General features: G+C 42.8%; 1 protein-coding gene across 1 annotated transcript in view; it reads left to right on the top strand.

Annotated features, from left to right (window-relative positions):
* Positions 1-11,198, top strand: part of LOC135241169 (protein FEV-like) — a 270,601-nt gene extending 259,403 nt beyond the window's left edge. The window contains exon 3 of the transcript XR_010325917.1: positions 10,696-11,198. The gene's annotated coding sequence lies outside the window, so the exon portion shown is untranslated. The remainder of the gene's footprint in view (positions 1-10,695) is intronic.
* The last annotated feature ends 822 nt before the right edge of the window (positions 11,199-12,020 follow it).

Here is a 12,020-nt window from a genome sequence, read left to right as displayed (position 1 = left end):
TTGCCAAAAAGCAATGAACAGACATTTATTTATTTATTTATCAAATATATAATAGGATGTTATTGCCAATATTTATGATATTGTTTTTAACTTAATGATTCAGGGTTATTCAGTTTAGTGAGAGTAAGAATATTTTAAGAAGGGTTTACTAATACAGCTATGGTTATCACTGCTCGAGGCAATATGTTAGCAGGACTGCAGTTTCGAGCACATTATGAATCTAGTGTAGCTACAGTACAGTAGCTGCTGACCTGGATAATTAGTAGGAACTTTACCCATTCAAAACACAGCAACGGTGACAGTACACAAACATAGTACAGCCTCAGCATAGCAACAGTGACAGTACCCAAGCATAGCACAGTCACAGCATAGCAACAGTGACAGCGCACAAACATAGTACAGCCTCAGCATAGCAACAGTGACAGTACACAAGCATAGCACAGTCACAGCATAGCAACAGTGACAGCGCACAAGCATAGCACAGTCACAGCATAGCAACAGTGACAGTACACAAGCATAGCACAGTCACAGCATAGCAACAGTGACAGTACACAAGCATAGCACAGTCACAGCATAGCAACAGTGACAGTACACAAGCATAGCACAGTCACAGCATAGCAACAGTGACAGTACACAAGCATAGCACAGTCACAGCATAGCAACAGTGACAGTACCCAAGCATAGCACAGTCACAGCATAGCAACAGTGACAGTACACAAGCATAGCACAGTCACAGCATAGCAACAGTGACAGTACACAAGCATAGTACAGTCACAGCATAGCAACAGTGACAGTACCCAAGCATAGCACACTCACAGCATAGCAACAGTGACAGTACACAAGCATAGTACAGTCACAGCATATCAACAGTGACAGTACACAAGCATAGCACAGTCACAGCATAGCAACAGTGACAGTACACAAGCATAGCACAGTCACAGCATAGCAACAGTGACAGTACACAAGCATAGCACAGTCACAGCATAGCAACAGTGACAGTACACAAGCATAGCACAGTCACAGCATAGCAACAGTGACAGCGCACAAGCATAGCACAGTCACAGCACAGCAACAGTGACAGGCACAAGCATAGCACAGTCACAGCATAGCAACAGTGACAGTACGCAAGTATAACACAGTCAAAGCACAGCAGTGTAGCCACAGAAAACAAGCTTCCATAATTTGCGTACATTATTACAAAGAGCAATAACCTCGCCCAATTAGTGCCACGACCATCGCACCACAGGTCATCTGTGTTCTCAAGGTCTGTGGCTTCCAGCAGTTTCCTCTTTGTCCTCCTTAAAACGATGAATGTTTCATCGCAATAAATTGTCTGTAATGTAGAACATCTCCTGTATCGATCCCTGGATACAGGAGCCAGCCGGTATTTAAACAGCAATTGATTTCTATCCTCGCAATGTGTTTGGGGGCATTGATTTAGCACCGCCGCACCTGTGAAGCCACTAATCAGTTTTGCGACAGTTCGTCAAAATGTTATTATGGGTGTAAAGTGGGGCGGGGGCCGATTCGTCTGAATTACGCGCTAGTCTATCTGAAACCCAGTGCTCATCAGCATTCATAACATTAAGGAGGAACAGCGCACGACGTCAGACCCACCCTATTTACACAATAAAAGACCCGGTTACCTTTGTTTGGAGGGTTAGCAAAAGCAGTGATGCAGACGATGACCCAGAAAACATGCACAAGGTCTATAGTCAGAGGTAGCATTCGCAATCATTAAAACAATGTAATCAGTTAGCGATTAATGATTGTGTGTATGACTTTCGACTTCATAAGGTAATTACTTGCAAGGTGACAGAAATTATACTTACAGATCAAGAAAGGGACTCTTCTTTCTATGTTAGATACAGCAAGTATACCAACTTAATTTCTTTATATGATTGACTCTGTAGTCTGTAGAGGCCTATGGACTGTGCATTTATTATGGCTTGGTGAATAATGAGTCCTATCAGTTCAGTTGATACCATTTCTGATCTTTACAGTCCACGGATGAGGCAAAGCAATCTTGAATCTGGTTTGGTTTAAATGATCTTTTTTGTTCAGATTGAGTGACACTAAACAGGCTGCTTCAGGTATGTCTCATAATATTGCATGACTGGTCCTGGCTTTAGAGTGTGCCCTCCTCCCGATTGTCAAATAAGCACAGCGGGGCGGATAATAACAACCACAAGAAAATTTGAAACAAATTATTTTTCATCTTTCCTGTTATTTGTTCATGTTGACTGGGTGTTATTGCGATATTACGGCACTCTTGAGATACACGCTGTAAAAGGACAAGCCTTTTCCCATATTCCTATCTTCTTCTTTTTTTTCTTCCTGCAGGAGCTAGGGGCTCAGCAGTTTAAACTGAGAACGTGCTTCTTGGCAAATTTGTCTGGTTGTCAGGGAAAGCATGGGGTTGCTATGTGAATCTAGTTTTGCTAATGGTGGAAGCAGTCTTGGTGCTGTGCAGAATGGTGACAGATGCATTAGGCGCAGAGACACTTGACCAATGACAAATCATAAAGCGCTTGCAATAAGATGGGGTGTTTAAACAGACATGGACTTGTCTGGACTCGTCAATGCCCTTTTGGCCACCATTCAACAGAAGAAATACTGAGACCACATACTTCATTAGAGGAAAAATCCTCTTTGTGTAGCTTAAATACATGCACCTTACCACTGAAGATCAACACTAGCTATACCCAATATATTAGTATCAGTAATCATACCTATTCATAGCCATTCAGAAGGAATACTTAGATTAGATTTAATGAGCAAATATGATGTCTACATTGACTTTTCATGTAGACAGAACTTTCACTTTTTCGGAAATACAACAGACTTTCAACTGAATTCCACACTTAGGCCTACTTCGCCTGGATATACATAATCAGGTCGTTAGGTTCGAATGCCTCTTATGAGTAGTCTGTTTTGGCTGAGCAAACACACTACTGAAATCACTGGCACAGAGGAAAGAGAGACCAGGAGAGAACATTACTACCACGGCTCTTAAAGCAGAAAAGGGTGTCCAAGGCAATATTCCAAAACTCCTATAATGATTTTTTAATCAAATTCTGCCAATTCAGATTGGGCACTGTAAAGAGACCTGAGCGCTTTGGGATCCACTAATCAAATATGACTGTAATGAGGCTATATTTCATCAGCCTGGACACATGTCTGTTTTGCAGCTTTAAAACCCCTGTGGAAATCTATGGACATCTCCTGGAGCAGCTGGCATACTGGTCACTATTCTGTATGCCAGGGTATTATATATACATATATGTATATATATTTTTTTTCATAAAGAGCAGGGCAGATTATACGAGTGTTGTGGTTCCTACAATATAGTGAACAAGGGAATCAACTGTGATGTACAAATAGTTTTAATTTTATAACTATTTAGCAAATTATAGTGTACCCACTGTGAGAGTAAAAGCGTAGCCATCTTTAATCAACAAATACCCATGGAAGATGATTATGTTGTTATATGAAAATTCTATAATACGCCCACAGTTTAAATGTATCAGACTGGGAAAGTGCATGATAAAGAAAATGTGAAGTCAGTTAGCTTTTTATGCTATCAAATATCCAAGTCATTTTGTCAGAGTTTTAGAAATGAAGTCATTTTTAACTTGATCCTCAGGTACAGTGACTGCATTCTTAATAACGGTTTTCCGATATTTTGAGAGCTTTTTGAGCGTTTCGAGATGGGAGGACCGCGGAGCGGGATGATGGGAAGAGGTCTGTGCTTTCCGCTCACGAGTGGTGACATCAGAGGAGCTGATGGGCAGAGATTATATGCTGCGTATCGATTTCGAACGCCACTCCTTCCTGATGAAGGTCTTTAGAAAGATTGCGCTCCCTTGAAAACGGAAAAAGGCTCGTACAGCCACTTCCTACTGACACGAGTACATCCCCTGTCTTTACTGGCTCCCGCTAAGTAAATCCTGCAGTTTCTCTGTGGATTGTATCTGAAGCCTCGCTCTAACTAGCTCATTTCCCCACATATCTCAGCATCTTAAGAATATTGTTGAGACAACAGAGTGATAACAAATGACTACTATGTGAGGGGAAGTTATGGAACAGTTGCTGGGGAAGGAGGTACAGGGACATGCTTTCTAATGTGATAATGAATACGAGGAGACCATTTGAATGCTCGCGCTTTATTCAGAAAGTATTGTGGACGTTCGGGCATTCAGTTTTTTCCCCCCCGCCCCCCAATGCACAATTCATTGCCTTGAACCTGCTGTCCATCATCAGTTTAATACAGGTTCCACTCCAGTAAGGTGCAGTGGGTTTGAGATGGAGTCGATAATGTGTTTATTTGTATTCGGTACAGTACATCGTTTCTGAATAGAATGTATAAATCATCTGGATTCACGAAAGAGAAAGAACAAAATAATTGTATACACTCATCAACCTTTTATTGGGTACACCTATCTAGTACCTGGTAATGTTCTCTCTTGTCTCCAGAGCAGTCTGAATTCTTTCCAGTATGGATTCAAAAAGGTGCAGGAAACATTCATGCACGCAGTTCCTGCAGATTCTTCGGCCATATGGTCTAGCTCATCCCACAGTTGTTCTATTGGATTCAGATCTGGGGACTGTGCAGGCCATTGGTATAAATGGAAGTCGCTGTCATCTTCGTGGAACCAGCTTGAGCTGATGTGTGCTTTGTGACATGGTGCATTATCCTTATGGAAGTACCCATTTGAAAAATGGTAAACTGTGGCCATATAGGGATGTACAGCAACAATGGTCAGCAACAATGCGTAGGTGTGCCGTGGCATTCAAATAATGCTCAGTCAGTGATAAGTGGCCTAAAGGATGAAAAAAACAACACTTTTGTCCAATGCCAGGTCATCTTGTGAAGTTTGTGTTTAAGTCTGTATTCAGTCAAAATAGTTTGCATTAAAACCCTGACTTATTCACCTAGTGTAGGCTTAATGAGCCATTGAACTGCAATATGATTCATCACCCATTGCTTGGAGGTTATGCATGCCATGAAGAAAGAGTGTCCAGGGTGTAATTAATGGCCTGTTGATAATTTGGATTTGTTTTCATATTGGAAAAACTGTAAATGTCTTGCAGTCCAAGTGGAGCTGAATTAACACATGCTACTCTTTACCATTCCCACACTTGGGACCTCAGGTAGAAAAATCCTACATTTCTGGACTGTCCTTTATGATTCCTGGGATGGCGGCTTGCCTTGCACACTTGACCCCCTACAGGCGTCCCTCAAGGCTGCATACTTGGCCCCCTCCTCTTTTCCATTTACAAGCAATTTCGTTGGTCTGTCATCTCCTCCCATAGTTTCTCAAATCATTTCAATGCTGACAATACTCAAATTTTCTCATCTTATAGCTGGTTATGAATGTAATCTGTTTATATTCACAATTTGTCATTTTGGTCCCCATTAGCATAATGAACCTGTAGCAGTGCTTTAGTGACATTGTGTCTGTACAGGCTGGTCTATACCGTTGTTGGCCAGGTCTTGCATTATTGCTCCTATTAATCAGGTGAATCAGTTAATGTTGGTCTTATGTAGTAAGTTGGTCTGGATAAGAGCATCTGCTAACTGAATGTAATGAAATGAAAGAGATTAAAATTTGCTTTGGTTTGTCTGACCGATTTTGGGAGCTTAGGTTAAATGTGAGAATATTTTAAAAATGATTAAACTTGGAACATATTCTATATTTCATCAGCATATTTGCCTAACAAAGGCACAAAGGGATTTCGCCCCCTTTTGCTTTGGGGTGAAAGCATGGAAGGCACCCAGGGGAAATCCAAAGCAGCCTAAACAAGGAACATGCCACTCAAACAGCATTTACAATGTGTGTCATAGCAGAACAGAAAAAGGCTAGGAACCGAATAGCATAATGAGAGCGCTCTGACTTGTGTTAGCAGTATTCTCAGTTTTGTGGTGTCTTCAGGCTAATTGAGCACATATCACATTCTCGCACTACAAGCGGCTGAACTTTGCAGAAGAGGCAGAGCAGATGAAGGTAATGACTATCTGCGCATTAAGCAGCCGAGCCCCCGGAGCGCGACGCTCGCTAAATGGCAATGAGCAAAGCGCAGTTTGACATCGAAGCCGCGCGCTCTGCGGCTCAAAGCGAGCATCGCGCGGAGCGGCTCGCGCGGTCGGCCCGCTCGGGGCGCCGCTCGCCGATCGGGACCGCCGCTCTTAGCGAGCAGGGCGCAGCAGCCCGGTGGTTGGCTAACGCGCGAGAGGCCGAGCTGACTGACAAGCTCCCCTCGTTTCACCAGTCCGAGCGCTCCAGGAGACCGCAAATAAGCCAGCAGATCTGTGCTCACGTTGAGCCGCACTGTGCTCATCTGTTTAACATGCTTTTATACGGGTAAAATGTAGACAAGAAGGAGGAAAATGCAATATGCATAACTTTCAGTTTATATTTTACCTTAAGCAAAATAAAAACCACATTCTTTCTGGCTGGAATCTTTGACATGTAGCGACAAGGTGTTCTTCAGTGCGTACATTGTTAATTTTACTAGCTCTGGAAAATGAATGTACATCAAAAATGTAGATGTTAATGACAAGTCATTATATTAAATCAGACAGTTAATTATTATTGCTAGTTTTAAAATGCAAGAAATGGAATTCACTTTTTGAGGAACCCAGCTCTGTGTATATTGTCTTCATCATCAGTGTTTAATCCATTGAACATATTGTTTTCTAAGCCACAACAGTCAAGGATTCCAAACAGATTTAAAGAATCGTTGACAATGTAAAGGAGACATGTTGATTTTCCCTATCTATTGGTGCAGTGGAGGACATCAGTTCAGTAAAATAGCTGGCAATTACATTAATCAGTCCAAATTAACTTGCACTGGTCGGAATTTGTGAAGAAGGCACTGTATCAAATGCCAGTATTAACCAGAGGGCAATATGTTCCGCATTTCAGATAACCAAAAGCAAACTGAAAAGACGTGGCTTTCAGAGTCTGTGGAAAATGACTCACTCATCTGACGCGCTCGCCTTAGTGCATTACTGTCAGGACAAAAAAAAAACAACAGCAACGCACTGGAGCTAGAAAAATAAGCGATTTCCGTTGAAATTTGATAAATGAAAATGGCAATGACATTTTTGTAAATGTGTTTTTTTTTGTTTTCTTCAGTGAACTTTTGTAAGAAAGAGGCTGAGCTGGTTAGCACAATAGACAGCTTAATGCTGCTTTCACTTTATAAGAGCAAGGCCTTATAAAGTGAGTGAGGGGGGAAAGCATGTACCGGAGTGACATAAACAATAAGGAAGGACAAACTTTGCCGGAGATGTATTAATCATTTTGCGTCAATTCAGTTCAACTTGGCTATTGGCTCAAAGGGCCAGACCACATGAGCACAGCCATCACATTAACTCACAGTTGAAGTTAATGGCAATTTCATAGGGAAATAATAGACACTGGAATTATTTGTCAGAAACTGTCATTTAACAAGGGTTAAATGGTTATTAGCTGGCTAGGTGTATTTGACAATTATGAGAGAGTTAATGAGAACTCTCTCATTGCCTACCAATGCCTATCTTGTCAGTAGCCCCCTTGGATAGCTGTTTAACTGGACAAGGCATGACTTCACTTGAATGTAGACATTTTACCACAAAAATGCATTCTTTAAAATGCCTCTATGTTCCCTGAGATTCATGTTGCCTCATGGAATGCAATTAAACACAACAGCAGTTATACAAATACAGGGAAACAAGGGACAATATGCCGAACCACCCACAGTGACCCTATTGATTTGCACCTGGAAGTCAGCAAATGGATGGGGTCAGAGTTCAGATTATTTTAACTTTGTTGGAACTGCTTGCAGCCCAACACATACTTAGGCAAAGCTGTATAGGTGAACACAGTTGCTGCCTGAATGGAAAGTAATGGCTTGCTATGTGTAGTAATGCACGCCGTTATGATTTGAGAACATTTATTAGTGACCCCTACAGGTGGAGCCAACTAATTGGTATGCCAGCGTGGGTATTAATGCAAGTGGCTATTCTGAAATTCTCATTTCACAAGTTACAGCTTCATCACCTTCAGTGAAGCTTCTGTGGCTTTTTAGAGGACTGATTCTATATAATAAAAAAATCTCAAAGTGGCATCAATCCAGATTTATAATCATTGCAAACCACCTGTTGTGACTAAACATAGAGACAACATACTTGGAGAAATAACTAGGAATTTGTTTTGCCATAAGGACAAGTGCATGTTGCCATGGTGATATAGATGCTTTCTGGTTCAACACCAACATGATGACAGACTGCATGATAGATTGAGGCTTTTAAAATAACAAAAGTTTGACCGCAACATTTAATCATTGAGTAACTTCAGAAGGGTGTCATCAACCAATCAGAGGCTTTCCACGCACAGGGTGCTCTTCCACCTACAAATTGATAACATTCACCCACTTTGTTTACCATTGATTGAAAAAACAACTCCTATGCTCATGTGAATATGCAGCTCCATACCTGTGTTGGTTCTTTCAGTTCACAGTGAAAAACTGAAAGAATTGGGTACAACTTCAACTTGATTACAACTTGATTACAATTACTAGATTTTTTCCTACACTGTTCCAGCCCACCGCAAAATGTTGTGATATAAAGTATTTGGGGAGTTTGCTACGGAGGAAAACGGGACATACATGAGAGATCCATTTCCATACCCCCCCCCTTCACCCCACGCCCCCTCGCCCCCTCTCACTTTCACTCACGCTCAAACACACACACGTACATACGCACACACGCACGCACGCTCCAGTGCGGGAAACAGAACATCCAGACTGTTCATTAAGATGGAAAACTTGCAAAACCACCGTCTGCAAGTAAGATAATTAATTTGGTTAATGGGATGCATTCGTGTTTTAAATTAGCCCGCTGGAAGCTTCTCTGATGCACCCCTTCATAGCGTGTGCATTCACTCAGCTAATGAACCATGACAATAACAAGGACAAACATAGCGGAGTGAATACAATGCTTATATTTTTCCAAGAGTTATATGGCCCTGACGGTCGTCATCAGTTGCTACTTACTGTCCAATCAAATTAAACGAATGGTTTCATACACTAGAAATGCGTACACGTTACATCCGGGACACATCAGCCCTCGATGCCAGTCGAAGCTGGGGTTATCAAATGGAAAGCCACACTGACATGGTTTTGGGCCTCAGACCGTACGTACCGAATCGGATGTAATCGAGGAGACGGGCAAATCAAAAAATGAGTACCGTGGCACGGATGTGTAAATGAACGTGACAGACCTGTTCAGAGGCGGACAGTAAATCTGCCCCAGACCCTGAGCGCTTTTCTGTAGCTTGGTGGGAGCAGAGAGGACTTACCAGCACCATGCTAGACAACAGTGCCGTCTACACCTGGTTTTTGCATTTCGCCTTCTCCCAGTCATGATCCACAGCCAGACAGCATGAATCTGAGGCTCAAATGGTTGGCTGCCTCAGGTACCATAGAGTTCAGAACCCCAAAAATGTGCATTTCTTTATCAAAAGAACTCAGAAATGATCATCGGAAATTCAAAATGGGGAGGGCCAGTGGAGAGACCCACTACTGTCTGGTGAAATGCTTTGATGCACCCGGAAGAATTTTTAGGCCGTACGCTCTTGTTATCGTTGCAGAGGTTGCTGTGCGACTTTGATAAAGCCGAGGCAATCATAGCGCATTCGTTTCTTCGTCAGGTTCAATTCGGAGTAAACCGTGGAGCCGTTCTGTCAGACCTACCCAGAGAAGCTGGCGTACAGGCACTAGGGCTGGGCGATATACCGCGACGGCAATTATCGAATGCGATTACGATCATCGGCACCGCGTGGTGCGTCGCCTTTATTTTCATCCTTCTCTCTTTAATTACACGTGACGTGGTGGTAAACATCCCAACTTCAGAGGCCATCCGAAATGCTTCCGGGAAAAAAAACATCACCGCTGTTACCTATTGGGTGCCGATAACACAGCCAATCAGTAGCAAGACCTTGCAGCTTTCTTGTGATCATGTGATGTGTCGTTGTCAATCACATGAAAGCTGCAGGGAAGACGACACTAGAGAAAAAGACTAAAAGAAAGGCAATGCGCCACGCGGTGGCGATGACCGCTATTGCGCTTGGTAATTATCCTAGCGGTACTTCGCCCGGGGCTAAGGGGCGGGGGTGGGGTCTTTTGGAGGTTCACGTCCTGCACGAGGAACTAAGGGAAGACTGGCGTCTCACATCCGCGCTTTCCTCGTTCGGGGGGAAGAGGCTCTGATTGATGTTTTTATAAGTAAGACCTTGCTCTGCCTCACCCCAGGGCTGCACCTTGGCTTCCTGCAATCAGTCACATATCATTTCATTCCCACCTCACCGCCTGGTGGGAATACTGTGTGTGTGCGTGTGTGCGCATGTGGGGGTGTCAGTCTGAGAGCATGTATGTGCATAGACGTGTGAGAGAGTTATTTAATTAAGCTTGACGGAAATGCTGTATCTGTGTGTTTGCGTGTGTGTGTGTGTGTGTGTGTGCATGCATGCATGTGAATGTGTGTGTGTGTGTATGTGCGTGCGTGTGTGTGTCGCGTGGGTGTGTGTGCGTGTTTGTGTTTGTGTGTACGCGCGCGCGTGTGTGTGTGTGTGTGTGGTGGGAAGCATGTAATTAAGTGGATAGCTTCTCCAATAAATCACTAAGAGTTGCCTTCCTCTCTTTACACAGTGAAATGATTTTTTAAAAGGCTGATAATGGTCAGGCTGGAATTAGGCACGGCTACGCAAGCTGACCGGAGCGTCGGAAGGAGGTTCAGACAACGGGAAAACACCAAGAGCCCTCCTGCCATTAACGGGCAACCGACCAGATCTGAGGGAGGACTGTAAATAAGACTGTGATTAGGATGGGGGCTGTGGCTAGGATGTGGCTCTGACCTCGCACACCGTCAATCACGCTGTACAAATGATCAGCAGGCGCTGAGATGCCTCTGAAGCAGGTGCCAGGGTCCTGTCTGTCAGGGCTGGGGCCAGCCTTCTGATGGATGGTGAAGTAATAAAGACAGGTCTCCGCTCCGTGTGCCTGTAACTAAAGGCAGGGGTGACTGACCGTGTAAGGAGGTTCCTGATGTGAGGAGGTTTCGGTCAGGGGTCACCGCCAGTCGACGGGACAAATGTGTTCATCACACGGGTCAGTCCTGACATTGTGCGCGCTCTTGGAGCATTTACGTCTCACTTCACTAATTGAAAAAAAATTGCCAATTTCCAATTGCTGCTGAAAAGGTAAAATACTCACTCAAATCCATATCTGTTTGATTGTGTGAAGGGTTGGGATGATGTGGTTGTCAGTGTATGGTGTTTCAGTGTGTTTTTTTGTTTTCAAATACTGGAGGAAATCATAAAAAATATATTTTTTTGTCTAAACTTTCACTTAAAAAATGTATTGCTTTATTGATCAGAACATGGGTTGAACTAGCGGTTCCCAATCAATATGAGAGCTAGGAGCATTTTGTTTTCACGTAGGTAGGTGTGTACTGTTACTCATAGCAACCAATACATTTCATATAATAGAATTATCATATTTTGGCATAATGTATGATACAAAACATTCAGTTGAGTATAATTATTTTTACTCAGTTGAATAAAAATAATAAACTGGCTAAACCTCATGGTTATATCTTGAATGTGTGTGTGTGTGTGTGTACGTGTGGTGTACAATCGGGTTGTATTGGGGTGGGATTAGGCTGTCTTATCAGCATTCATGTAAAAACCTGCATTTCCCAGGAACAAAAACGTTGAGCCCAGGTAATTGTGAAGAACACATATGAAGCACCACAGCATGCAGTGGGAGAGCGTGATCTCAACCTTGCCATAAGCCGAAATTTCTGTGCAGTTCATCATAACAAGCTATAGGTACTGACGCCTTGAATCGAAACAGCTATTCATGCCATAGGCGCTGTATTCTTTAAAGAAAATTATAATAATAATAATATTAAAAATATTATTTTAGAACATTTGAAAATCTCTGGGTCAAACATTGTTTGGACAGACTAATTT

The sequence above is a fragment of the Anguilla rostrata genome, chromosome 15 (genome assembly GCF_018555375.3).
Source record: "Anguilla rostrata isolate EN2019 chromosome 15, ASM1855537v3, whole genome shotgun sequence".
Classification (NCBI taxonomy): domain Eukaryota; kingdom Metazoa; phylum Chordata; class Actinopteri; order Anguilliformes; family Anguillidae; genus Anguilla; species Anguilla rostrata.
The sequence above is the reverse complement of the archived record's forward strand: the minus strand, read 5'-3'. Positions and strand labels throughout refer to the sequence as shown.